The following is a 26,000-nucleotide window of genomic DNA, read 5'->3' as shown; positions in this document are numbered from 1 at the left end:
CCTTTTTAGCTTTGTTCAAACAACTTTCACTCCGGAATGCCCTTCCTGTTCTGGCTTTGCTGGGTAAATATCGTTGTGTAAGTAGATGGTGTCCTTTAGAAAAGCTCTCACAGAGAAGCTGTTCTTAGCTGGGCTGTCTGCCCTTCCCGTGTTTATTCCCAGCAGGACTCACAACAGGGAATGCAGGTACAAAACACAACCTGTCAGTGTCTCCTGAATATTGATGCCACATGACACCGACACGCTGTCATGGGGAGGTATTATTGTGAAACTCATCTCATTCAGTTAACCTTTGAAATTAGGTGCACTCCTTGAGTCCTTCTAAAGCACCCTGAAAGTTACTGGGGATGGTGGGGGTCCGTGCACATTTAACATCATCTGGCTGGAGGAGAGAAGACAATTCCCACATGATGCTAAACAGAGGTCTTTGACCAGGGTGAGCCTGGGAACCGGAGGAGTTAAAGAAGCCACAGCCAAATGAAGCTTTGCGGGCAGCCCAGCCTGGGTGCGTCTCCATGCCCCACGTGCTGAGAATGTATGGTATGCTAAGGCAAACATCTGATGTGGGTTGCAGACCCATAAAAGTATGTATGTGATAAACCAGACCCAGGGCAGTCCCCTAAAATTAGGCAGATTTTAAAAAAACAATTGGTAACTTTCTGCTGCGGAAGGCATAGAGGCAGATATTTGTCCCCAAAGACCAGCTCCCCACACCCTATACAGTCCACTTAGTCCAACACAACCTCGGTTGTTCATAATGCTATGTGTAAAGGCAATAGGTGTAGGGAGATGACTATTACATGTAACGTAGCTAATTCATCTCTAGGTTCTTGACAGGCCTCTTTTAAGTTTTATTCCAAGAATATACTCAGTCCATGGGCTATTCAGAAAGAGGAAAAAGTTAAGCCAGGAACCCTGGAGCTTATCAGCTCTGTGACCTTGTAACTCAGAGTCATTCTCTGCAGTTCACTTTGCTCGCTTTGGCAATTAGGGTAGCCCTGCTGCTGTCAAGGGGGTGTTGTAAAGATGAAATGGAATGATGCTGTGGAAGACCTGACAGAGTGGGTGCTCAGTATTTGAGGGTTACTATCACCATGACTCTCCCTGGAGGTCTCCCACACTCTATTCCATGCCCAAACCACCTCCTCCAAAGCTACATAAACTGTTTAACAATTTTCTTCCCCTGTGTTTTCTCCACACCTGTTAACCATAGTAACCATAGTAATTGCAAATAATAGTAATGGCAACAGCAGGCTGCTGGATAAATGCCATGCCCCAAGCTGGAACTTTCAGACATCATCACCAGTCCCAACTGTTTCCACCTCACAGAGAAGGAAACAGAAGCTCTAAGAGCCTGGCCCCTAAAAATTTCAAAATTGGAATTGGAACACAGGTCTTCCTACTCCAAAGCACGCCACCTTCTCACTTAACTATATTTTCTTCTCTGAGAAGACCTAGCTTGAGTGTCCCTTTTCTGACCAGATATACAAGTTCGTTCAAAGATACACATTCAAAGATATACAAAGATGTTCTAAAGGTTCATGGAAAACTCGCATTCCCTTCTAATTAAATTTTCCACAAACTTATTGAAATAACCCTGTACTAACTCTCCATTGACTGTTTTCAGACCTTTTCTAATGATCTGCCTCTGTTAGCTGTAATTCAGTCAGTCATTCACTCTGCAAATGTTTGTGGAGTGCATATTAGGTGCACAGGACATAAGAGTGATTCAAACAAGGCTGTGTCTTACAAGAGTTCCCACTCTTAGGAGAGGAGAGGTACGTGAATGGGTAAGAGAGGAAGTTGGTGATCAACGGTGGATCCAAAGAGTCCAGGTGAGATTTAAGGAAGAAATGACAGTCTCACATAAGGCTTTTAAAGGCTTTTAATTGGGCTGATTGATTTTCATGCTCTTTGCTGCCTTTTTTTTTTTTTTTAAGATTTTATTGTTATTGGAAAGCCGGATATACAGAGAGGAGGAGAGACAGAGAGGAAGATCTTCCATCCGATGTCTCACTCCCCAAGTGAGCTGCAACAGGCCGGTGCTGCGCCAATCCGATGCCGATGCCAGGAACCAGGAACTTCTTCCAGGTATCCCACGCAGGTGCAGGGTCCCAAAGCTTTGGGCTTCCTCTTCTGCTTTCCCAGGCCACAAGCAGGGAGCTGGATGGGAAGCGGAGCTGCCGGGATTAGAACCGGCGCCCATATGGGATCCCGGTGCGTTCAAGGTGAGGACTTTAGCTGCTAGGCCACGCCACCAGGCTCTGCTGCCTTTGTTTTAAAAATATGTTTCATACAACTACTCTTTTTCAGGCTCCATACAAATCCCGGGGTCAAACACAAGTATGTTCTCCTTGGATCTAAGTCCCTGAGCAACTTGACAGTCTATCCAGGAAGGATGGACTATCAATAATTAATTATCATTGAAATTGTTTTGGGGGTGGACAGGTGACTAGCTTAGTAATTAAGTAGTCAGATGGGACATCCACACCTCCATGTCAGCGTGCCTTAGTCCTGGCTGCAGACTTCAGCTTAATGCCCGGGCAATCCCTGGAACACAGCAGTGTTGGTGCAAATAGTTGGGTTCCTGTTGACGCATGGGGAAGACCTGGATTGAGGCCCAAGCTGCCAGCTTTGATCTCAACCCAGGCTCTTGCATCGGAGGATGGGTACTTGCTCTCTTTTTCTCTATGTTTCTCTGTCTCATTAGTCATTAAATAAATTTTAAGTATTGTATTAGGGCTGTGCCAGAAGGCTGCATAAGCGATAGTGATAGGGATGGGGAGGGAAAATGACTCAGTGCATGAGGAAATGGTTAACTGTGTAGGGCAAATGGTTTTTTTTTTCTTTTTTTCTGGAGGTCCAATTTCTTTTAACCACGTTTGCTGTTGCTTTTTCCTGTTCATCCCTGTCTTGCTGTTTTCTTGGCACTTTAATTACTTTTGAGGATATTCCACAGACCATGCCAAGTAAAAATAGCACATCTAAAACGGCAGTATATTTGACAGCACTCTCCAGGGAAAGAAACTATAATTCAAACCGCGATCCATCAGGATGGGGTGACAGCTTCACAACTGGCTGCATCTTGGTGAAATTAAGGAGATAGAACTTTGGCTATAGTTTATGAAAGTGAATTATTAGCAATGGTTGAACTGCCTGCTATGTGACCACAGTCGCCCTCTATAGAATAGACAAGAGCACAGGACGAAGTCTACCTCTGCAGTGTGCAACTCTCCTCCCATAGTAAATGTTAGACCCAGGAGAGGAAAGCAGGTTCATTAAGTCTTCAAAGATAAGTAGAATTAATGCACAATAATGATGGCCTTTCATGTCAGGAACCACTGTGTGGCCACGTGGAAAAAAAAAAAAGATTGGATCCTCTAAATACCAAAATAAAACCCAGGTGGATCAGAGATATTGCAGTCAAAGAATGCAGTGGTAGGGTACTAGAAGCAAGAAGAATTCTGACACAATGTGTTATGGTGTCTAATGCCATCCACTCTCAGTCCCTTCAGAACTGTGGGCATTGACCTGCCCGTCCAGGACATCAGAGGCTTGCTCAATGGCATTCTTGACTGCTGCCCCTCTGTTTGACCCCTAACACTGCTATCTGTCTTGCTCTGAACCGGTAAGAGGGCTGGGCCAGGCCACTGTGGCAGTTTCCTGGCTCTAGACTCGGATGAAGTACCCTGCCGTGGGACATGGCACCTGGTTCCCCCATCAGCTGTGCTGGGTTACACAACCCAGAGGTACAGGGCAGTCCATGCCCTGTCCCTGAGGAGAACCAGCAGGTGGGAGGGAACTGACTGGTAAAACCTGCTCTTGCCTGCTGTACAAGACACTGGTAATCACCTGTACCCATCTTGGTTCTAAAGAGAGATGTTTGGTTGGGTTTAGGACCTAAACCAACACAAGACAGCTCAACAAGATAAAGTTTGCTAATTCTGTGAGTTTAATGTGTACATGGGACCTTCACTATGTGTGAAGACCCAAAGCCAGGAATGAAGGCAAGGTACTATTACATACTTTTTGGCAAGAAACGATGAATTTGTGAATAAATGACAGGACAAAGGAATATGGGCTCAGGGTGGTAAATTCTAGTGGAGTCATGGGGTCACATGGGTGGGTGGGAAATGAGTGGAAGACAAGGGTTATCTCGATGAGTTTATTGATTTGGGTTTAGGATTATTATTGGCAGCACCAAGCCCCAAGTAACAACTATTTTGTCTTTGTGGAGAGAAGGCATTCTTCGGAAAGAAATCTGCTCTATGGAGGAAAGATCAGGTCAGAGAATCTGATCTCGCCAAGATCTTTAAAATCTTAATCAGCATATTAGTTCAGCATATCTTGGGGCAGATTGCCTTCAACTCCTTCATCACTAACCCTACCCTAATAATTGCTGAACTGAACAACACTGTTTTCTTAGGAAGCTATGGCCAGCTTTTTAAATGCACCACCCTGTATTTGAGTTCCCTCCTTTTGGGCTTCACTTTCATTTTTTTTCCCTTTCACTCATCTGGGGGTTTGTTGCCCCATTAAAGCATTAGTATGTAATCTTTGTTTCCTAGGTAACTTGTGCCTAGAGCACAATGTGGAAATGATCCAATCTCCTATAGTAAAGTGGACAGATAAAAGTTCACAAAACAAGCAACTGTCAATGTAAATGATTTTAAAATGTGATCATATGGGGCTGGTGCTATGTCGGCACCTGTGACACCAGTTCGAATCCCAGTGGCTTCACTTCTAATCCAGCTGTCTGCTAGTGGACTGGGAAGGCAGTGTAGCCTAGTCTGAGTCCTTGGGCCCTTGCAGTCACGTGAGAGACCTAGAAGAAGCTCCTGGTTCCTGGTTTTGAATCGACCCAACTCTGACAGTTGTGGCCATTTGGAGACTAAACCAGTGGATGGAAGATCTTTTTCTCTCTTTTTCTGTATCTTTCTTTTCTGTAAATTAGCCTTTTAAATAAAAGTAAATCTAAAAAATGTGAACATATGTTTAGTCTCATTCATAGTAAAAAGCACACAAAATAAAATTATAGGGGCTGGCACCATGGCATATCAGGCTAATCTTCTGCCTGTAGAGCCAGCAACCATATAGGTGCCAGTCCGTGTCCCAATAGTTCCACTTCTGATTCAGGTCTCTGCTTATGGTCTTGGACCCATTAACTGGAAGAAGCTCCTGGCTCCTGACTTCAGATGGACTTAGCTCCAGCCTATTGTGGCTATTTGGGAAGTGAACCAACAGCTGGAAGACCTCTCTCTATGTATCTCCTTCTGTCTGTAAATCTACCTTTCAAATAAAAGTAAACACTTTTTAAAACAAAGATTTATGGGCCACCCACTGCCATTCTCCAGTGCCAGCTTGCTGGCTGGTGGGGCAGGAGGTGGCTCATGGGGGCCTGAGGATGTGGGATTGGGTAAGGGGAGGGCTGGTGCACATGTGGGGACTTGGGAGCTCACCTCCAGGCAGGTGGAGCAAATCTGGAAATTTCCCCATGTACTTGGTCCTGGGTGAGGTAAGGAGAGGGGGAGGGGAGAGCCCCAGGTCAGCACACTGCTTTGGTGTGCTGGGAGATCAAGTCTGGAGAACTTCAATGGTCCTGGATCTTGGGTGTGTGGAGAGGTAAAGCACCTGGCCAGCAATATACCAGGAGCTTGGAACTGTGGTGGGCAGCAGAGCACTGGGCCACCACACCACCCACTGGCCTTCTGAAGGCTGAAACCATGCACTCTTGAGCATAAGGACTGTGGATAGATTAGGAAAAGGAACAAGGGGATATGGGGTAGGGAAGACTGCCATGGGAGTATCTTGCAGGTAAGGGGTGACTCCTGAGGGACTCCCAACGACAAGGCCACTGTACTTGCAGGTAAGTAAAGGGATTGAGACCTGGTGGTTGGAGGTGAAAGACTGATGAACAAGCTCACATGGGAGACCTGAGCTGGGCTTGTTAGCATGGAACATTGCTGACCACCACATGCCAGCCCATATGAAAGCTAGGGCTGGGGCCCTGTTTGGCAGGGCTAGATCCCAGTATTTGCCAGTGAGTGTTAGAACAGGGATGGGCCACATTAGGCTGGGCCATGACACTAACCAGCATCCAAGAGAATCGGGTCCGGGGGTGGATTCTGTGGGGGATATGTGGGCCCAACCCTGAGGAATTAAAGTCCCATTGGTTAGCTTCAGAGTTGGGATGGTAATGGGCTGAGCTAGGTGTGACCATGGAGCCTGCCAACATTCACAGGTACTGGGGCTGGGAACAGTCTGGTCAGGTCCAGGCTACAGCACCTACACGTGCATCCTAAAACATGATGTAGGGTGGACTGGGCCGGGCTGCAACATCTACCAGCTCATACAAAGGCTGGAATGGAGTAGGGCAGGCTATGCCAGGTAAGGGCCTAGCACCTGCTGGCATGCATGTGATCTGGGTTTGGGAGTATGCTGAGGAGGGGAACTTGGGAAATTCCCCAAGTGGGTCGTAGTTCTTGCTAGTGTGCACATGGTCCAGGCCTGGGTGTTGGGCATCTGTTGGCAAGTGTGTGGGTTGGTTTTGGAAGGGGGAAAACTGGGCAGGGCTAAGCAAAACTTGCCCATTGGCAAGTTCAGAAACCAGGCTTGAGTGCACGTCATGCTGGGCTAGGCTATCACACCTATTGGTTTACATGAATCAGGAAAAGGAGACTGAGCAAGGCCAGGTTATAACACCCACCAGTGAGAGTTGGGACTGGGGACCAGCTGGGTCAGGACAGGATGCAGCATCTAAAGGCAAAGGGCAAGACAGGGGAGGGGCTATGCCAAACCAGGTCAGAACAACCACTGGCACATGCAAGATCTGTGGCTGGGAACAGGCCTGGTTGAGAGCAAAAGGGATGCCCTGACTGGGTTGTGGTTCCCTCTGGTGCACGTGAAGGCCTGAGTAGGGGCTGTGATCTGGTCTGGATATGGCTGCAGTATCCCTCGGCATGGGTGTAGACTGGGTCTGGGTGCACCAGACTGGGCTAGACTCCAGCACTCACTGGTGTTCATGAGACCCAGTGTGTGTGTAGGATGGGCTGGGCTAGGTCTTTGCCCCTGCTGTGCCACATGTGAGCTATGTCTGGGTGTGGACCAGGTTTGGCTGAGCTGTAGCACCCAACAGTAAGAACCACAATAGATGAGGGCCGGTCAAGAAAGGCCACTGTTCCTGCTAGGACAGGAGGTGAGTCAAGTAGGGCTGGCCCATGTACATACCAGGTGCACGAGATCTGGCATTGGGACAGGTTCTGGTGGAGGAGTTTGGGGAATACTTCTGTCAGGACACAGTCCCTGCAGGTGAGCACAAGAACCAAGACAGGGAGAAGGCCTGACCAGGCCAGGTTATGGCACTTACCGGCATACATTTGGCTCAGGTCTGGGGCAAGCCAGGTTGCACCACTTCATATCACTCATTGGCAAAACTGAGAACCAGAATGGGGTGTGGGTCATGCTTAGTTGGGCCACAATACCTGCCAGTTTACATCAGGGCTGGGACTGGGGACTGGCTGGGCTGGGCTAGGCTGTAGCCCCCACCAGCATGAACTGGAACTGGGGGTGGGCCCAAATGGGCCAGACCTCAGCTCCTACTGGCAAATGTTGAGGTGAGGTGGGCCATGCCAGACTGGGCTGCAGTTCCCAACCAACACATGTGAAATGGGGGATGAAAGGAAAGGCGATGAATCTAGTAGAGGGGCTGTGAGGGCTCCTCTGCTGGGCCACTACTCCCATTGGTGAGAGTGAGAGCTGGGATCGGTGGCAGACCAGGCTGGGCAGGGCTACAATACCTGTTGGCCTGCATGTGAGCTGGATCAAGGGAAAGCCAGGTTGGGCTGACTATGCCTACTGGTGCATGCATAAGCAGAGTGGGTGTGGATTGGTTGGGCTTTGCTGCAGCATCAGCTGGCAGATACTAGCACTGGGGGCAAATTCTGTCAAGCTAAACTGCAGAACCAAGTGGAGAGTGCAAGATCCAGGAGTGGGAGTGGACCCATTAGGGGAACAGTGGGTACCTCCCTCTTGGCTTACCACTCCCACTGGTGAGCATAAGAACCAGGACTAGGGGCAGGCATGGCTAGACAGAGATTGACACCCGCCACCATGTGTGTGGTCTGGATAGTGGGGCTATTGGGTTGAACTTGGCTTCAATGCCCATTGACACGTAGGAGAGCTGAATGGGACATTGGACAGACTGAACCAGTCAGCTGTACATACTGGCAAGTATGGAAACTAGGGCAGAGGTTGGACCCGATGGGGGCTATTGCAGGCCACTCTGACTAGGCTGCAGCTCCCACTGGTTTATGTGAAGGCCAAGTGTGTGGTGAACAGGATCAAGCTGGGCTGCAGCACCCATTGCTTTGTGTAGAAAAGAGGGCTTGAGATAGAACTGACTCAGCAATTGAAACTACCAGCATGTGCATAGGCTAATTTAGGCAACAGACTGTGCTGGACCCTGTATTGCAAGCACACCCAAGAATCAGGTCTAGGATTACCTCAGATAAGGTTTCTTTGGAGGATCCCCCCAGTTGAATTGTTGGACTCAGAACCCCAACCATGGAGAGAATTGGAGGTTCTGTGGCCTGAATGTGGAGTGTATGTGTCAGAGCTGGGTCTCCCCAGTAACTTAGATGGAGCAGTGGACAACATATCCAGATGCACATGGAGGATTTGGCAGTATGCTGGAGCCTGCAGAGGACACCTGGTACCATAACAGAGGATGGAGGACAGAACAAATCAATCAACTACTCCAGCCAAGCATTGGCAGTGAATACCTGGGCCAGAGGAGACTCCAGGGTGGACTATGTCAGCCAGTGGATTCTGGAGATTTCATCATGATTGGAGTGGCAAGATCAACAGCAACTCAGAACTGTTGAACTATCAAAACCATTTAAGCAGGACCCTTGAAGCATGCCTTACAACGGGGACCCTTGGATGGTTATTTATTTTTATTGGAAAGACAGATACACAGAGAGGAAGATCCTGTCTGCTGATTCACTTTCCAAGTGGCTGCAACAGCCTGAGATGAACCAATTCAAAGCCAGGAGACAGGAGCCTCCTCCAGGTCTCCCAAGCAGGCTCAGGGTCCCAAAGTGTTGGTCTGTCCCCAGTTGTCCTCCTAGGCTACAAGCAGGGAGCTGAATGGAAAGCAGGACTGTTGGGCCACCAACTGGTGCCCATATGAAATCCCAACACATGCAAGGTGAGGACCTTTATCGCTAAGCTACCATGGCGGGTCCAAAATAAACAATTCTTTAAAAAATTAAAATAAAATTATAGCATTATTTACCTTTCCATTTATCCAGCTGAGCAGCTTTGTAACATGCCATATTAGCCAATGTATAGGAAACTAGATATTTCCACATACACTCAGTGTAGAAATATACATAGAAATTAACTTCTGTGAGCATTGGGTTAGCAATGTCTTTACAAATAAAATATTTGCATACTTTTTGGCCTGGCAATTTTGTGTTCATTGTTTGTTGTAAAACGATTAGAAATAATCTAGTGCCCCATCAACTAGAGTTGAGCTCAGTCAACATGGTACAGTCATAAAGGGATAATTGTGTAGCTATTTTAACTACATGAAATGAAATTAAAGAAATAAAGAGAATTTTTATTTAAAAAACATACTGATATGTAATGATCTGAAACGTACATTAAGCAAAATAAAAAAGGGTTTTTTTTTCTTCTTGCTAGCAAAATAAACTTCTGTGTTCCACTCCTTGTCTCCAGTTTCTGAGCCCTGCTTAATGATTTTGTCAGTCATTTGTGTTACTGTGTGTTGTAGTGTTCTGCTGTGTGGATGTCCCACATTTTGTCAAACCAGTAAACCACTGATGAACATTTGAGTTGTTTACAGATGTGAATTACATGAATAAAACTATGATGAATCCTTCTCTAGACAATTTTTTGAGCAAAAACACATGTTCATATCCTTAGGGTGGACCCTCTAGAATGGAAGGCAGGAATTTGTTAGCCTTGAAGACAATACTGATTATCCAAAATATACCATTGTCCGCTCCCAGGATGAAGTCCCTGCTTTTCTAAATCCTCTTTGTTAGCAGAGTCTATGGAGGCAAAGATTACTGCCAGGGACAAAGAAATCTAGGCAGAAAACCCCTTGGGAGAAAGTATCATCAGAACATTGCCTCTGGGCAGTGTTCATGAGTCATGAACCATGAGCCAGGAGCCGTGACTCATGAACCACTAATCATAAATCGTGGCCAACTGGCTATGTGATAGTTAACAATCTTTGAGGTATGGTTCCACCACCTCCTATATGTAAAACGTGGACAAGCCATTTAGCCTCCATGAGTCTCAGAGTCTACAAAATGAAGACAATCACAGTCATTTCCTGGATTTGTCACCCCATGTAAATAAGCCACAGTAGGCAGAAAATATGCATGGCATGCAAGTATTTGTCAGGTCCTAGCTGAAAAACTAGAATCCCCAAAGGATTCCAGACTTTCTAAATATTGCCATGATGCTAGGTCCTGCTTCTGTTTCTCTGTAGGACTAAAGGAAACAGCAGAGTCAAGAATGGTGCAATACAGAGACACACAAGGGGCAGTGACAGATCTTATCTCTCCTCGACTGGGTGTCAAGGTGATGTATTTCCCCAGGGTCCAACCATAAAGTGAAGTTAGAAAACAAATATTGAGACCTGCACCATGAACTAAGTGAAATCTTCGCCTGCATATGAGCACCGTTTCAAATCCTGGCTGCTCCACTTCCAATCCAGCTACCTATTTGTGACCTTGGAAAGCAGAAGAGGCTAACAAGTCCTTAGGCCCCTGTACCCATGTGAGAGACCCAGAAGAAGCTCCTGGCTCCTGTCTTCAGATTAGCTCAGCTATGGCCATTACATATAGTTGGGGAGTGAATCAGTGGATGGAAGATTTCTGTCTTTCCTTCTCTTTGTAAATCTCTTTGTAAATCTTTCAAATAAAAATAAATAAATATTCTAAAAAATAAAAAAATATAGCTACATATTAGCTATAACAGAAATAATTAAATCCACCAGATTTTATATAAAAAAGATTGAAGTAATGGAAGTGTTCCAAATTAGGTCATGAGTCTATAAAAAAAACATGGTATCTCATAAAGTAGATGATATAGTCACAAACAGGAAGGGTGATAACATTCATTGAGCAATGGATGTCTAACAATTCTCAAGTTTTAATTTCCAAGTGACATAATAACAAAGACATGCAAAGACTGAGGGAAAAATGCAATTATGGTTAGATTCCTTGGCACTGTGCTCACTGATTTTCTTTTCTAAAAGAGAGGAAATGGGGAAATTAAATTATAAATGGAAAGGCAATTTTAAAGCAAATAAACATATTATAACCACTGTTGAAAAAGTGGTCAATAATGTTGAATAGTTATTCCTTGTTTATTTTTAAATGTTTTTAAGTTGGAAAGGCAGACTTATAGAAAGGAGCAGAGACATAAAGTCATTCCTTAGTAAGTCTTTGCATGAGATGCGGAGATTGCTAGTCTCAAATACAAGAAACCACACAGTTGATCAGAAACTTCAGCTCACTCTGCAGATGTGAGAGTTGCTCTCCTCGAAAGCACAACTGGAGGTCCCTCTATTGCCATTCTCAACACGCCATTAGAAGTGCTGGTAACAGCGATTAGGGAAAGACATAAAAATACAAGGATGAAAAAGGGCACTCCCATTGCCATGATTACAAACCTGAATGTTCCAAGAAAAGCATCCCTTAAATTACTATCAATAATAAATGAATTCAGCAAAGATTGAGCCAAAAAAAATCCCACATAGAGTAATTATCTGTCAGTGAAATATAGCTGCATATGAATAAAAGCATAAAATAAAAAAGATTCCAACTCTAACCGTGAACCAAAAATAAGTTTGTTTGAGGATTTTCCTTGGGCCACAAGACTTATTTCAAGAAAATGATTAAATCATAACAGGAAAAATATTGGAAAAACAAAGATATTGGAAAAGAATAAAAGGTGACTGTGTTTAAAAATGAATAGATGTAATGTAATGCTAGTGTAAGGGTTACAAAATAATTAGGAGATTAATAATAGATATCCATTTTAGAAAATAGGAAAAGAAATCAGGACACCCCCCCACACACACACAGCATTTAAAAACATACCAAAAAAAAAAAAGAAGAAGAAGAAGAAGAAGAAAGTGCACTTATCAACATTTTAGGTCTCAGAATAGGAAAAAAGATTAACCTGACATCTCCATTTGGTAAAGCATTTGAAGTGCAACAGGATGAGCTGCAAGCTCTAAACTGTTCCCCCCACAGATGGTTCCATCCCAGTAAGCAGCAAGACTGTGCTCCCAGTGTGTAGTCAAAGTAACTGCAGGCGTTCTTGACCCACTTCCTTTTACTCCCCACATACCCTATGAGAGGTCAGAAATAGACCCTCGGGCCCTGCACATGTGGCTCAAATGGCTAATCCTCCCATTGCAAATGCCCAAATCTCATGTGGGAGCTGGTTTGTGTCCTGACTGATCTACTTTCCATCCAACACCCTGCTGTGGCCTGGGAAAGCAGAGGAGGATGACCCAAATCTTTGGGACTCTGCATCCATGTGGGAAGCCGAGAAGTTGGTTTTTTTTTTTTTTTTTAAGATTTATTCATTTTTGTGGAAAGTCGGATATACAGAGAGAAGGAGAGACAGAGAGGAAGATCTTCCATCCGATGATTCACTCCCCAAGTGAGCGCAACGGCCGGTATGGCGCCGATCCGAAGCCAGGAACCTCGAACCTCTTCCAGGTCTCCCACACGGGTGCAGGGTCCCAAAGCATTTGGGCCATCCTCGACTGCTTTCCCAGGCCACAAGCAGGGAGCTGGATGGGAAGTGGAGCTGTCGGGATTAGAACCGGCGCCCATATGGGAACCCAGTGCATTTAAGGTGAGGACTTTAGCCGCTAGGCCACGCCACCGGGCCCCGGAAGCCGAGAAGTTGTTCCTGGCTCCTGGCTTCAGGTCAGTTCAGCCATTTAGGGACTGAAGCAGCAGATGAAAGAATTTTCTTTCTGTTTCTCCTTTTCTCTATAAATCTACCTTTCCATAAAAAATAAATGAATATTTAAAAGGCTAAAATCAAGCTGTTAAAAAAATAGACCTTCAGTTTACACTTGTAGTGCCTCTCCTCCTTAGCCAAATCCTGTACCATTGTTGAAGGCCTTCTGGCGGGTTGGCCTGCCTCTGCTCTTGCTTTGCCCCACTTGTTTCAGCATCACAACCAGTGTTGCCTTAGTCAGCTTGGAAGTCAGAGCTTGCTTTTCACTTGCCTTAGCCACCTCCAAAGGCTTCTACCCTGCTCCACCCTGTCCTACATGATCTGCTCCTTGCCTTCCCGTCAGCATCTCTTCTGTCCCTCACTCTCCTGCAGCCATTGTGGCATCCTGCTCCACCTTCGATACAGGTTGCTGTTAAACTAGTCTGGTGCCACTTCCTCCACATACAGGAGGCTGTTCTTTCCTCTCCTTCAGGCCTTTGCTTAAATGTTGTCCTTTCCCTGAGGTTCCCTTGAAAGGTTAAATTTTTGGATCCGGTGCAATAGCCTAGTGGCTAAAGTCCCCACCTTGCATGCACCAGCATCCCATAGGGGTGCCAGTTCATGTCCCAGCTGCTCCACTTCCCTTCCAGCTCCCTGCTTGTGGCCTGGAGAAACAGTAGAGGATGTCCCAAAACCTTGGGACCTTGCATCTGAGTAGGAGACCCGGATGAGGCTCCTGGCTCCTGGCTTTGGTTTGGTTCAGCTCAGGCTGTTGCAGTCATTTGGGGGAGTGAACCAGCAGATGAAAGATCTTTCTCTCTGTCTCTCCTCTTCTCTGTAAATCTGCTTTTTCAATAAGAATAAATAAATGTTAAAAAAAGAAAGATTTAATTTTTATGCCTATGCTAGGCTCTTTGTCACTCTCTCTTACCTGTTGTTATTTGTCACAATTGTCCCTCCACCTCTCCTTGTTGTAGTTGTACCCTTAGCACTGGATCATTGCCTACCACACTATATATAGGAGCTTCACATGTATTTGTTGAATGAATGAAATGAATGAATGAAATAAAGCAAAATAGAAATTCCACCAGCGGGCCCGGTGGCGTGGCCTAGCGGCTAAAGTCCTCACCTTGAACGCACCGGGATCCCATATGGGCGCCGGTTCTAATCCCGACAGCTCCACTTCCCATCCAGCTCCCTGCTTGTGGCCTGGGAAAGCAGTCAAGGACAGCCCAAATGCTTTGGGACCCTGCACCCATGTGGGAGACCTGGAAGAGGTTCCTGGTTCCTGGCTTCGGATCGGCGCCATACCGGCCGTTGCGCTCACTTGGGGAGTGAATCATCGGATGGAAGATCTTCCTCTCTGTCTCTCCTTTTCTCTGTATATCTGACTTTGTAATGAAAAATAAATAAATCTTAAAAAAAAAAGAAATTCCAATGGCATAGCTGTCCTTTTTTTGTAAACTCAATTTACATCAAAGTAGAAGCAATACCATAAGGCAGAAAGATAACAGATCACATTATATTTAATTATTTGTTACAGAGGCATAGAGCAAAATCTATGTGAGAATTTTTCAAAATGTGAAAAAATAGCCCAATTTACTCATGTCTGAAGGGTTCATAAATGTCTCTCTACTGAAGAAATGAACAATATGATTAAGAAGAAACAGAGAAATATGAATGTAAGACTAAGGGCCCAGTGGCGTGACCTAGCGGCTAAAGTCCTCGCCTTGAACGCACCGGGATCCCATATGGGCGCCGGTTCTAATCCCGGCAGCTCCACTTCCCATCCAGCTCCCTGCTTGTGGCCTGGGAAAGCAGTTGAGGACGGCCCAGTGCATTGGGACACTGCACCCGCGTGGGAGACCCGGAAGAGGTTCGAGGTTCCCGGCATCGGCTTCGGATCGGCACGCATCGGCCCGTTGCGGCTCACTTGAGGAGTGAATCATCAGAAGGAAGATCTCCCTCTCTGTCTTTCCTCCTCTCTGTATATCTGGCTGTAATAAAATGAATAAATCTTAGAAAAAAAAAAGACTATATAGGTTATCCTGAAATTTACAATTGATACATATACAATAAAGCTACAGGAATAAATGATACATACATGTAGAAAAATATGATTAATGCTGAAGTTTATCCCAAGCAACTGATAGGAATGGTTTATGTCTGGAGATGTTGCCAAAGGAGATGAGTACATTACTCTCAAATAAATATTATAATCATCACATGGAAAAATAATCAGTCTTGAAGACAATAAAAAGCAGCATATCTAAACTGCTTTAAGGTATCTTTCTAGAGCTATGACACTGGGAATAACCAAATAAAAATGATTAAGCCCATGTCAACAGAAATGCACATGGGAACTTATAAGTTAGTGGCAACAACTTAGGTTTGTGCAATCTCTTAAATAAACGATAAAATGATGTGTATCAAAAGCTGTAAAAATATTCATATCTTCTGGACTATTCATTCTAGGTTAGGAAATTCATCTACAAGGAAGTAAATAAACCAAAAATTAAGCAAACAAAAATATTAATTTGTTTCATCCAGTGCAGGAGAGCAAAAAATTGGAAACGATTCAAACACCAAATACTAGAGGAATTTCCAGTAACATGTTGGATCACTAAAAAATGACAATGGGGAAATATTTCTTCATGTGAGGGAACACGAATGTCGACACAGCAGGGCTGCTATCTGAAACATTGAGGTTGAAATGTGATCTCTCCTTGGGATAAGAATTTTAACCTGGGACAGTGCGCTGTGCGGAACGTTGTATTGTACAACGTAAAAGATCACCTTTTAGGTAGGAGTCTGCCAGACCTGCAGGCTGAAAGGTTTAAGAATCCCCTTGGAGAGGTTGGAGCTTGAGTCTAGGATTTCACTTGTTCTTCTGGATGCCACTAACCTGGCCATCAGGTGATACTTGTCCTGCACCGGAGGTGAAGAGGGTACCTGAAAGGCTGGCTGCCACAGAGGGTGGTGTGGGTAGCTTCTACTTCTGCAAGCTAGCGGACTTTTTGGGTAGGAGCCCTCAGAAGCAACAGGAGAGGCCGGCCTTGAGGGTCGGCAAATGCCAGAGATAATATTGGCAAGTGTCACATGAACCTTCAGCCCCCACACCCCACTGCATGTGACACAGGGGTCCTGTAAGATCCTAAATAGAACACGGGGCCAGGTGAAGTGCCCTAGTCACAGTCCAGGTCAATAGGAAAAGGTCTTTTGCCCTTCTTTGTGCCAGGCTGCCAAGATTTGAATTCTGACTCTACTGTTTATTAGCAGTGACCTTGGGTAAGTCACTGTAGCTTGCTCTGGTTCAATTTCCCAAGGGATAAATGTGAACCAACAAGCAATTGAGTGGCACCTACTACCCAGCGTTGCTGGGGATTAGACAGGCCAAAGCAAATAGTATTTCTGACCTGGAACTCTTTATCCATGCCACTCAGAGCAGCATGGCCTTGCAGCAAGAGGCAAGGAGCAGAAAAGGCTTGAGCAGCTCCAAAGTTCAGGAGTTTATTGCCGAGGTACTGAACCAGTTGAGGTTTTTTTCCCCAACTCACTTTGCCACACTGCTGACTGTTTATCTGAGAGAAGGAAGAGGAAGATATTTAGAGCATTCACAGCAGAGATAACCCTGAGACCGGGCAGCCAGCAGGCATCTCCCCTCACCCTGGCAGCTGGCGGCTCCTGTTCAGTTGCTTCTAGTGAGGAAGCGCTGGTCCCGTGTGGAATCACTAGACTGTGGGTGCTTTGCAGACCCCACTACGAGGAAGACAGAGCCAAAGCACACCCAGGAATTTAGGAAGTGGAGAGTGGTGGTTTTTCTTTTCTTTTTGTGCCTGGTAAATGCTAGTTTATTGGCTGGAAGTGGATAGTGTCAAAATTAAATCCTGATGCTCGTGCACTTTCCCTGGGAACAAAGCACATTTGGCTGAGTGGAGCAGTGGCTGGTAGGCAAGTGGGATGGCTGAGTCAAGGGGGAGGGTAGACAGAGTGGAAGAGGTAGTTCTGGGGGTTTTTAGGAAGCTTTGCTGTGTAGCTTTCACCTGTAGGTCTCCAAAAGAATTTTACCAAAGGTGGACACTCATTTCAAGGCTTACTAGGTTGAGCATTGTTTGGAACGTTGTGTTGTGATGGCCTTTCAGGCAGAAGCAATAGGAGTCCAAAGACAGGGGGTTGTTTCTTCACACAATGATGATAAGCAGCAGTAGGTGGAATGCCATTGTGAATTGCCTGGAACTAAAATTTTAGTTGGGTCAAACACAATGGAAATCCATGCATAGTTTCTCATAATGCACATTTTCCATGAACTTGTTTGGTTTTTGGTTTTATTTATTTGAAATGAAGAGTTATAGAGAGGGACACACACACACACACACTCACACACACAGATATTCAGTCTGTGAGCTTGAGTCCCATGTTAGGGCAAGGCTAGGCATTTCATTTGGGTCTCCCATTTGGGTGAAAAGGGTCACCCACTTGAGAACATTTGGGCCATCTTCTGCTGTTTCCCCAGGCACATTAGCAAGGTATTAGATCTGAAGTGGAGCAACCATGTCTCCAACCAGTGCTCATGTAGTACTGCAGGCAGCACTGAGGTTAAGTACAGCTTAACCTCCTGTGACACAACCTTGGTCCCTTCCACAAACTTTCTGAAGACTCACTGTGGAGGTAAGTAAAGAATAGTCCTTGCCCTTAAGTTACTCCTAATCTAGAGATACATGGAGATAAACAAGTAAAAGCTGAATTGTAAGTATGATGGCATTTGTGGTAGACAACACAATGCCTCCTAGAGATATCCAGACCCGGATCCCTGGCACCTCTAAGTGTGATCTTTATCCAGCCGTTCCCTCAGTGAATCCCAGGAGACCTTCTAGGAGGGACCCAAGGGGGGATTTGACCCCTAAAGAGACGAAGGTGACATGATGATGGTGATGAAAGTAGCAATTGGAGTAATGGGCTATGAAGATGGAGGGAGGGGCACAAGCCATACAATTCAGGGAGCTTCTAGGGGCTGGGGAAGGCAAGGAAATGGCATCTCAGTGTCCCAGAGGGACCAAACCTGCCTACCCTTCCTTCCTTCCTTCCTTCCCCCTTCCTTTTTTCTTTCTTGATACTTGAGCAGCCAAGAAATGGAGAGTTCCCACGGGTTGCTCAATCCAGGTATCCCACACAGGTGTAAGCACATGTTATTTGAGCCATCACCCTGTCTCCCAGGGTGTGAATTAGCAAGAAGCTGAAGTCAGGAGTGAAACCCAGAAGTTCTGTTGAGGGATACAGTTGTCTTACCTTCCAGTTAAACACCCATTCCCATAAATGTTTTTTGTTTATTTATTTTTTAAGATCTATTTTGTTTTTATTTGAAAAGCAGAGTTACAGAGAGGAGAGACAGAGCAAGAGGTTGATCTTCTGTCTGCTGGTTCACTCCCCAAATGGGTACAGTGACTATAGCTGAGCTGAGTTGATCTCAAATCATGAGCCAGGAGTTTTTTCCAAGTCCCCCACTTGGGTACGGGGCCCAAGGACCTGAGCCATACTCTACTGCTTTCCCTGGCCCTAAGCAAGGAGCTGGATTTGAAATGGAGCAGCGAAGGCTTGAACTGGCACCCATAGGAGATGTCAATGCTGCAGGCAGAGGCTTAGCCTACTACACTGTAGTACTGGCATTAAAGTGCTTTTTATTGTGAGATTCTCTCCTGGGCTTCCCTGTGTCGGTCCGTGAGAGCAGCTGATCAGTTCCTTCATGCTCCTTTTCCTGTCAGTGCTCTTTAAATACCAGGCCCTGAGTTAAAGTCTGGACTTTTTCCTTTAAAAAATACTGCTTAAGTTAAAAAAAAAAATTAATGACAAATTTGCTCATTGTCAAACTATGCAAAGGATGAAGAGAGTAGTCTCCAGGAGAGATGATCCATCATTATGAGCCAAAAAGCCGAAAGCCGTCTAAAGTATGTTCTATTTGGCTCTCTGCTGATATTCCCATATCAAATTACATAGTGCTGAGACGTCGCTGTAGAATATTTGTCCTGGAACCAAACTCCTGCTTCAGGGTTAAGTTCTTGGTTAAAACACGAAGAGGGAAATCATTGTTTTGGATGCTGTCCTCATCTTGTCTTTCCCTTGCTTCCTTGCAACTCCAAGGAGGTCAACTGAAGTGGGCAGGTGGTGGGCGGGCCCTGGAGTGGAGGGTAGGGTGGAGGTGATATTTCTTGAAGTTCCTCACCCCAATTATCTCAACTTTGAAACCGAAGAGTTAGGGCTTTCAGGGGAGAGTCTAAAGCCCATTCTAAAGCTCTCCTGGAATGTTTTTCCCTGCTTATTGGCTTGGGGTACTCTCTCCTGTCTTTTTTTCTATCTCTCCATTTCATTTTCTCTAAGTAGAGGTGAATTTTTTTTCTTCTGTATTTCCCAATACAGTTTAGATTTCAAGGAATTTGCCCCACTGTCGTTACATTAGACTATATTAGAAATGCAAATATTTTGATAAGCCAGCAACAACTTCTGAAATGCCTTTGTGTTTCCCAAATAACTTAATGCCATGTTCCAGGGCAGTTCAGATGTAGGTCCTCATATCATGCTCACTCAGCAGATGAGGAAACTGAGGCAGAGAGAGGTTAAGTGACTTACTCAGGATCGTCTTGGTCAGATCCGTGATCTAATTTTTGACCTAGCAAATGTGATGTCCAGAACTTCATGGTTTCTACCTCGATCCAGACATGTGGGCATTCTGTCCTTCCTGACCTAGTCTGAAGGCTTTGAACATTAATATCTTTCATTCCTTTATGGACAGAAATGTTGTCACAGTCCATGTCTTGGACTATGTGACTGATTCACCTGACCTGTATTGTTTATAGTAGAAGCTCAGCAGTAATAGTTGATGAGTTAATCAACTATTTCAGAAAAATATAAAAGAATGAAAATATATCTAACAGACTTATAATGATATGGGAAAATCTTTATGATTATGACATAAAGAAATAAAAATAAAGCATAAGTACATTATGATTTCACTTATGTAAAAGCAGAAATCATACTCTTAAAATACTGCATAGAAATATGCCAGAATGTTGACAGTTATTATCTGACTGGTGGAATTAAGAGTAATTTGTAGTGGGTGCTGCTTTGGGTACCAAATGTTCCACTCCTCAATGTACCTGGAGAAACAATGAAGAAGTCCAAGTCCGTAGGCCCCTGCTATCCATGTGGGAGACCTGGAAGAGGCCCCTCCTTGGGACAGGCCCAGCCCAGGCCGGCGCAGCCAACTAGGGCATGAACCAGGGGAATGAGGATCTCTCCGTCTCTCCTTTTCTCTCTGTGTAACTCTTTCAGATGAATAAATACATCTTTAATAATCATAGCAGAAAAGATTTTTTTTTTAAAGAAGTGATTTGTATTGGCTTAGTTACGTCTTTCCGTGTTTTCATCTTTACCCATAATCAGCTGTACTCACTTTAAAAAATATTCACTCGTTTATTTGAAAGTCAGAATGACAGAATGAGGGAGGGAGAAAGAGATCTGTCTGTCTGTAGGTTCAACTCCCCAAATGCCTGAAACAGCTGGAGCTGGGACAGGCTGAAGCCAGAAGCCAGAAACTCCATTCAAGTCTCCCACGTGGGTGGCAAGGACTCAAGTACTTAAGCTACCACCTGCCACCTCCCAGGGTGCACATTAGTGAGAAGTTGGAGAGGAAGCAACACAGTGGGAATTCAAACTAGTGCTCTGAGACGGATGCTAGTATCCCTAAGCAGCAGCTTAAACAACTGCAGTACTACTTTTTTGTTTTTGTTTTAAAAAAGGTTTTCAAAACCTTTTAGTTAGAGAGATTTTCCAATTCTCTGGTTCTCTCCTGAAACAGCCTGGCACTCAATCCTGGCTTCCCATGTCCTTGGATCATCTGCTGCTGCTTTCCCATGTCGGATGTTGGCATTGCAGGCAGCTGCTTAGTCGCTGTGCCACAATGCTGGCCCCGCCTCTACTTTTACAAATAGAAAACTAAAAGTTTTTAAACAAATCCTCCATTACAAGGAAAGTGAGAGCCCCACAGAAGAGAGTTGCTGATTGAAGGGCTGCCCTAGTGATTTGTGGCTTCCCCAGGGGTTGAACTGCGTGAGTACAATCTACATCTGTGACGTCACTGTTGCTGTCAGATGGGATGTGTGGGGGATGAGTGGTTAAACAACTGCTCATGAATGGAGAAACAAAACCGAGACTCTGCTTAGAATAGTACTGATGGTCTGTGGACTTGAGAGGAAACCCATCACCAGTGATAATTGTCAGAGCCAGAATTCCTGAAATTTAACCGTCTTTTCTTCTAGATTACTAAGTGATAACTACCTTTCTTTGGGCACTGTTCTAAGTTAACCTAGACAGGGAGAATAGGTGGAGATCAGAAATGGAAATCTCAGTTCCACAATGCATGTCAAGCATTCAGCCGGGCCATGTTGTTTCAGGGGAGGGAGCTGTGTGCTTGGGTGCTAGGCCTCTGCACTAAGCTGGCACTGTGGGAGTTACTTGTAACTGCCTCAGTGTCCTGTCCACCCTTGTGGCTTTGTGTGAGAGCCCCTGGGCATACAGCCTGAGCTTTCTCCCATCCAAGTACAAACCAGGCCCAATCCTGCTTAGCTTCCAAGATTGGGCATCCTCAGGGTGGTGTGTCCATAGAGAAGGCTGGGCTTTTTAAAGGCTCATGCCCTCTGGCCAGGCCAGCTGCTTCCAGGGCTCTGATCTTTCTGGCCTTTCCTTATTTAAGATTTATTTATTGATCTGCAAAGTAAAACTATGGAGAGAGGCAGAGAGAGAGATCTTCCATCTTCTGGTCAACTTCCCAGATATTTGCAATGGCCAGAACTGAGTTGGGAGCTGGGAGCCAGGTGCTTACTCTGTGTCTCCCCTGTGGTAGCAGGGCCCAAGCACGGGGCCATCTTCTGGTGCTTTCCCAGATGCATTAGCAGGGATCTGGATTCAAAGAGGAGCAGCCAGAACTGAAACTGGTGTCCATATGGGATACTGGTACCAAAATCAGCAACTTAACCCGCAATGCCACAGCACTGGCATCTCCTGACCTTTCTGATGTACTAATCTCTACTTGTGCTAGGCTGCCTTGACTGGCAGATTGTTTTCTGTGACTGAAATGACCATTCAAAGACATCCCATGACCAGTCAGCAACTGACCAGTCACTTAGTATGTTTAAATCTTGACTCAAGGTCCTGTGGGTGACTTCAGAAAAATCCAAGCCTCATGTTGAGAAATAGCAGATTTACAAAATATTTTTTCTCACTGTGAAAATACTATAAAGATATTTTAAAAAATGAAAATTATAGGGGCCAGCATGGTGACACAGCAAGCTAATCCTCCACTTGCAGCGCCGGCATCCCATATGAGGGCAGGTTCTTGTTCTGGCTCCTCCATTTCCATTTCCAATGGCCAGTCTGGATCAGAAGTAGTCTGGGAAGTAGCAGGTGATGGTCCAAGTGCTTGGGGCCCTGCACCCATGTGGGAGACTCAGAAGTAATCCTGGCTCCTGGCTTTGTGCCCAGCTCTGGCTGTTGAGGACAGCTGGGGAGTGAAGGACTTCCTCTCTCTCTCTCTCTCTCTCTCTCTCTCTTGCTCTTTCCCTCTCTGTATCTCTGACTTTAAATCTTAAAAAAAATGAAAAATATGGAGTGAATAAAGGAAGAAAAGACATTGTCCCTAATTCCAGCCTCTGTTAATGCAGCTATCTTTCCTTGCTATTAGCAGTACTTTCTCATCTTTTTTTTTTCTAGCTATAATACATAAGGTACATCATAGGCATTTTTTATCCTGTCTTTTCCTTAACATTAAATGATAAGCATTCCCCTATCTCATTCAACATCTCTTGAAAACTCTAATCAGTAATGGCTGCATAAAAATCCCACTGTAATCAACCAGCATTAAATACTTACGCTCCCAGTTTAAGCTGCTTCCAAGTTTTAAAGACAAAAATATCATGAGGAATGGGAGGTGTTGTGGTGCCATGGGCTAGGCCGCTGCTTGCAATGCCCATATCTCACATCAAAGCACAGTGCAAGTTCAAGCTGCTCTGCTTCCCATTCAGCTCCTTGCTAATGCATCTGCGAGGCAGCTGATGATATAACCCAAAGACCTGGGTCCCTATCAACCATTTGTGGCTGTTGTGGGCGTTTGAGGAATGAATTAGCAGCTTTCTCTCTGATCCCTTTCTCTCTCCATCTTTCTGCTTTTCACATAGATAGAGCTTTGAAAATCGCAAGGTGGAAAAAGGGACAATCAGTCCTCAAGTACACAATGACATTATAAAAAACTGAATCAGAATTTAACTCTCCTGATCCAACTTGCCATTTACGGAAAACCAGGTGACAAAAGCCAGGTGTAGTGGATGCTGTGGCAGGTGAAGCAGTCCATTTATGATGCCAGCATCCCTTGTGGGCAGGGGTTTGAGACCTAGCTGCTCCTCTTGCCGTCCAGCTTCCTGCTGATACACCTGGAAAGGCAGCTGAAGATGACCCAAGAACATTTGGGCACCTGCTTCCCGTGTTAAAGACCTGGATAAAGTTTCAGGCCCCTGGCTTTGGTCTTGCCCATTGATGGCCTTTGGGACCATTTGGAAAGTGAATCAGCAGATGCAAGATCAATCTTGCTCTGTCTCTCTCTTCTATAGTCCTGCCTTTCAAATAAATAAGGCTTTTTTTTTTTGGTCTGTGAGTATATGGGGCCCAAGTCAACAAAATCCAGATTCCAGGAAACTAGTTTTTTTTTTTTTTTTTTTTATTGGTTTGTTTGCTTGCTTCCTTGCTTGCTTGCTTGTTTTTTATGTATAAACTGCTGGGGTGGATGAAGGGAAGAGACGAGGGAGGAAGCCTACGGAGAAGACAGACTGAAGAGACATGTGGACCGTTATTCAAACATCTGGTGAGTAATGTCTGGACCCTTATTCAAATAACCTCAAAAATCAGTGTTGGTTGGTCAGACTCATAGAGGCCAAGTGACATACCCAGGCCCTTCACCTCCCCGTCCCATCAGCTTGCTGACCTGTGTGAAATGTGCTCTAAGTTCAAGATTGGTCAAGGAGCCAAGGCCAGGAGGCCAGCGGCTCTGATGGCCTGGTGCCCAGCTGAGCTGTGGGCCTGACAGCGCTCTGGGTCACGCAGGCCTTGCATAGTCCCACTGGGTGTCCTCGGGTTGCTTGCCTAACCCGCCTGAGCCTCAGAGTCCTCCCTTCCAAGGCAAACATCACCCAGCCCGCCTTGCGAGGTGGTGGAAAGAGGGCCCTGCTACCATCTGGCCTGGTGCTCAAATTACTAGGGGACAAAGGGTGTTCATTTTAAGTGATGCATAGAGTGTGGGGTGCAGGAGCAAGGAGGACTATGTACTCTCCCTACCCTGCCTTCTGTCCCAGGAGCTAAGGTGCTGTTTTTCACTGATTGCTGACAAGTAGGGTTTCAGAGAAAACTGCTTCACCATTTGAAAATTCTTTTTTTGTTTCTTTTATCATGTGTGCCTTGGAATGGTTTTCCTAGTGATTGTCTTGGGAAATGAACTAGCGCTTTTATTTTTTTTAGAAATTTATTTATTTATTTGAAATGAAGAGAGAGAGAAGTATTCCACCCACAGCTTCACTCCTCAAATGGTTGTGATGGCTGCAGCTGGGCCAGGCTGAAGCCACCCTGTGGCAGGGGACTCAGTTCTTGGGCCATCCTCCACTACCTGCTCAGGTACATTAGCAGGGAGCTGAATTGGAAGTGGAGCAGCCAGGATGTGACCAGTGCCCGTACGGGATGCCAGGGTCCCTGATGTGAGGTTAACTTACTGTGCCACTCATGGGTCTGCAGCTCTTATGTTTCTTGTAGGTTAGATCTGCTTAGTACTTTCAGCTTTCATGGATCTGGGCATGCCTCCATCCCTGTTCCTGCAGGGTAGTTTTGCTGGATGTGGAGTTTCTGATTGATGGCTTGTTTGTCCTGAAGTGCTTGGAGAATGCCAGCCTCCTGTCTTCTAGCCTCTGTGGTTTGTGATGAAGAATCAACAGTCAGTCTCTGGAGGTTTGCACTGGGTGAGTCACTTCTCTTTTGGTGCCTTCAAGGGTCTCTCTTTGAAAGTTTGGTTGTTGTATGGGTAAGTGTGTGTCTCTCTTGCCCTTATCTAACTTGGGCTATCTTGAACTTCTTGCATGTGCAGAGTAACACTGTACAGAAATTTGGAAATGTTCTACATGTGATTCATTCCTGTGTGTGTACGTGTGCATGTGATATTACTTTCTCTCTTAGATAATCATTACATAAAGATTGATAGGTGAGATGAATTCCCCCACCTCTATAACTCTGGTGTTCCTCCCCCCGCCCGTTATCTGCTTCTCGGGCTGGATAATCTCATTTGACTTACTTCCAAGTTCACAATTTTTTTTTCCTGGCTGATGAAGCCTGCTGCTGTGTCCCTCTTACTCATTTTAGTAACTGTACTTTTTAATTAACAGTTTCTATTCAGTTCATTTTATCTTATTATTTTTTTTTTTAATAAAGTGGGTTTTCTGGTGGGCCCCAGGATGGGGCATCTCATGTGTGGATCCCACACACCAGCCACCATGTGCATGTGGTGAGCTGTCCCTGGGCCTGCCTGGGCTCTGGGGACTGCTCCCTTTGGGGTGAGTACACTGAGGGGGGAAGTCTCTGTGACTGGGTAGGTCCAAGGCCCACCCACCGCCCTCGTTGGACGGTGAATGGGATTGCGGAGGGGCGCGACCTTGGGCCTGGGGGTTTAAACTTCCTGCAGCATCCCGGCTGCTGGTGGGCCTCAGGACGGGTCATCTCATGCCTGGATCCCACACACCAGCCACCATGTGCACGTGGTGAGCTGTCCCCGGGCGGCCAGCACGCCATTTGGCACCAGGCTCCACCTGCTGGCCACCGGGACAGGGATCTCTGGGTTTTTGGTTCTTTGAATCGCTGCTTAGGTAGTTCCAGGTTGAACCCACAGTGTTTCTGGGATGTAAGTCAATCTTTAAGATTTCCAA

This window comes from Ochotona princeps, chromosome 2 (assembly GCF_030435755.1).
Source record: "Ochotona princeps isolate mOchPri1 chromosome 2, mOchPri1.hap1, whole genome shotgun sequence".
NCBI lineage: Eukaryota > Metazoa > Chordata > Mammalia > Lagomorpha > Ochotonidae > Ochotona > Ochotona princeps.
Note: the sequence above shows the minus strand (reverse complement) of the source record.